Here is a 3,921-nt window from a genome sequence, read left to right on the forward strand (position 1 = left end):
GTTCTGGGAAGCAGTGGAGAAAAGGAAAATGTCAGCATGCCACATTCTGCAGCCCTGTTTGCAGGCCATGCATTCCTGATTCCTCGTAGACCAGGACAAACTTTGGGACACTGTCAGCTAAGCTGTCAGTTTAGGGCCAAAATCCTCCATGGACAGTTTGAGCGACATGAGCGCTCCGGTCTTTGATATCGACTAAAGAGATTAAAAGGTTGGAGCCATGACACTTTCCCCCGGGGACAGCTCTGTAACGAACAGGTCGTCCTGGGTGTCTGAGGAGCAGCATACGCCCAGAGCTATGAAAAGCAAACGTAACTCAATAGATTGTGTTAATTCATCAGCACAAAGCTGTCAAAGCACAGGCAACGGTTTCTAGTTTCAAAGCCATCTTTCATACAAAACATGTGTGTGTGTGTGTGTGTGTGTGTGTGTGTATGTGTGTGTGAGGGTGTGTGTGTGTGTGTGTGTGTGAGGGTGTGTGTTTGTGTGTCTGTGTGTTTGTGTGTATGTATGTGTGCGTGTGCATGTTCTTGTGCATAGGTGTACTCTGTGTAGATAATGATTTATGAGCACATGTGTTGGGATTCTCTTACATAACATTGCATAATAACAGTGAAATTGATCAGAGTGGAACCAAAAAAAGGACCATGCCACTTCTTCATGCTCCACGGACATGTTCTCATGGTTGTGACGTTTGGAAGATTATATAACTATCCTTAGAGCAAATAAGAATATTTGATATATACTGTAACTCGAACAATGTGTTATCTGCAGCCGCCCTCAGGTTATTCACTGTAAAACTGGGGAGTTACAGGTGAAACATAATATTTGTCCAGATCATATCAGATCATGTCATGGTATGTTTGCATAATGAATATTCAAACAGAAGAAAAATCTGCATTGTAATGGATAAAACATATCAAAGATAACTATGTATTAGTTTTTTCAATCCATTCATTATCTTTACTGTTTATCCTGTGGGGCTAGTGGGAGTTGGGACCGGAGCCAATCCACGCTGACTTTGGGAGAGAGGTGGGTCCCACCCTGGACAGGTCACCAGTGTGTCACAGTGCATACGTACAGTATACGGCATGTCTCTGTGTGAGAGGATCACCAAACCAAGATTCAAACCAAGAACCTCCTGACATGGAGGTGACAGTGATAACCACTGCACCATCATGCCGCCTGTATGACTCTTTGGAGTCCACAGACATTATTTTATTCTTAATTAAGTGCTAATTCTTTAAAAAAAACGAGAGACAGTTAGTGGCAACACCGTTACACAGATGTAAAATAAGACAATTATTATTGTACTTAATTATTATATAAAATACATAGTAACTTATTTATTAACAGTAAAGAAGAAGCATGTGAACAGAGTGAAGTATGTTCCCATAGGTGAAAGTTCAGTTGACGAGTTGAGACTTGGCCCCTCCAACCTATTTATACACTGCATTACACAAGACCAGTATGTGCTGTTGGAATATAGGACGGCCTGTGACAATGTCAAAACATGTATTTATTTTGCCTGTGCTGTCAATTCTATTAACATTCACGTGTTTACATTCAACTGTTCTCTTAACCGTGTCTTCTTGATTAAATGTTGCTTTGCTGTAGCTGATCTAGAGCCCTTTGAGAAGCCCCATGTGATCAAGGTCTAAATTATACAAATGAACAGCTTTTAAAGTCAGTGCATTAAAAGAAACCAGAGCATATGCACAGCTGAAAAATGTCTGCAAACCACATTTTCTTCAGTTTCGGCTGCCAACAATTTGACCTACACAACCGTGTTATTACCCCACATACTGAAGCAATTCAGCAGTGAACGCTCAACACTGTCGACATAAACAGTTTTACCAGCAGGCGTCCCACAGGGTGAAGAGAGTTTTCTAAAGTGTCACCATATTGATTGAGAATGAGGTGATAGAGTGTTTGCGGCAGGATAATTCATTTCAGATCAATTTATAAGAAACAGTTAAGAATGAAACAGTGAGCTACTATATTTAAAAGTATTTAAAGTATATTTTGTGATTATGTGATTCACACTGTGTGACAAAACCAACTTGTCTGCCTCATGGCGGTTTTAAAAACAACTCCACGCAAAGAATATAGTTTCCTATAAAAAATTAAACTAGTCTGCTATCTAGTGGTTACTAGAGGTACTGCATCATGTTACGGGTAGAAATGAATGCTGAGTGAAATCAGAGTGGTTTACTGACATAAGTTAAGTTTAGATTATAATGGATAGGTAGAAATAAAACGAGAATACTATAACTAAACCAAATGGTCGCCTATGTCTATATATTAACCCTATATCCTTCATACAAAGCCATGTTTAGAAAAATACATTCTAAACATAGTGTTCTTGGAATAAGGGTATTTATTACCTCTCACATCTTTATAGCTGTTTACTCATATTCTGATACATGGAATGTGTGCATAACTTAACCTGATGTTGCTCTCCATTAAGATTTGAACAGCAGAGGGAAATTCGACTGATTCATCTGATGTCAAGTAATGTAAACATCCAGGTTAAATGTCTGGCTTTTCCACTATCAAATCAATACTTGATCATAGATTTAATAGAAACATGGTCAGGATCATCTTGGGTATTTCTGCATGGGGATTTGGAGGATTTTTCCACCTGGGAGTTGTTAACATTCCACAAGTATGTACACTCCTACATCTACTGTGTAGGCTTCTGACTGGTTTTAGACTCATTCTAGTCCAGTAAATAAACAAATCCGAATTAAAATCGCAAAAGTGAAGAAAAACCTTAAAAAACGATTGAATAAAATAACGTTTACTCTGTTTAAATTAGGAAACACAGACAGAAAAACACCACAGCCCGCCAACCTTGAGGTAACCTATATGGGACTGGTCAGAGATAGCTGGGTCTATATTTAAACCTCTCTCCCTTTTACTATCAAAACATTGCAAGTGGGTATCTTCAGAACAGCGGAGATGATCTGTTGACCTCGAGTCTCCAGCGTGGGGAGTTACATTTCACCTCTCTAAGCCCTGAGGGGAGAGACAGTGGTGGAGAAAATATCCAGATCCTTAACTTAGTTAAAGTTGCTAAAGCTGCACTGGAAAAAAAAAAAACCTCAATCTGCACTGAAAACTTGATAGTATCCAAAGTAAAAGTATTTGATGTTAGAGCCTCTGGTAGGGCCCTGCTGGCTGTTCCTACAAGTCCTAGCTCGCAGGTTTTTACAGTCAGGTCTACTCAGCTCTGGAATTCCCTGCCCGACTATCTGAGATTTGCAGAGTCAGTGACAAATAGCTTCTTAGAATAGAAACACATTGTTTCATGGTGTACTGAATCCTTTTTAACCTGTTTCAACCATGTCAAGCGGTTTTAACTGTACTTTTATTCAAATGTGCTGTATAAATAAATTATTATTATTATCAAACTTTTATTAATGTAGAACAAAATTCTATGAGTGTTATACTATTTAATATAATATTGGATTGTAACTAGTATTTTTGCTACATTTAGGTGATAACGTAACATATATTCTCTTGCAGCTGCTTGAGATGAAGCTTTTTAAGTACTTTAACAAATAATAACTCATATTTAAAGACATTAATTAATCTGCTGGTTATAACATATGATTTCTGTTTAAAATAACGACAGATCCCCATCACAGTTGCCTATTGCCCCTTACTTTAGAATACTTGTGTTTTTCTACCAATTCTCTTGCTGATTGTAAAAAAAATTATTAATAATAACAATAAGAATATTAAACAATGAGTGCTCTGTCCACTGAGTCATGGACTGATCCCCAGCAGCTCCAGGCCTGCTCGTGCACACTTCATAGCAGGTGTATATACGTGTGGCTGCCGATCGGATCTCTGTCATGTTGTGCTTCCGGTCCTCTCTCACCTCGCACTTCTCCTTTAAGCGCAGAAAAAGCCCCG

The sequence above is a fragment of the Platichthys flesus genome, chromosome 2, assembly GCF_949316205.1.
Source record: "Platichthys flesus chromosome 2, fPlaFle2.1, whole genome shotgun sequence".
NCBI classification, from domain to species: Eukaryota; Metazoa; Chordata; class Actinopteri; order Pleuronectiformes; family Pleuronectidae; genus Platichthys; species Platichthys flesus.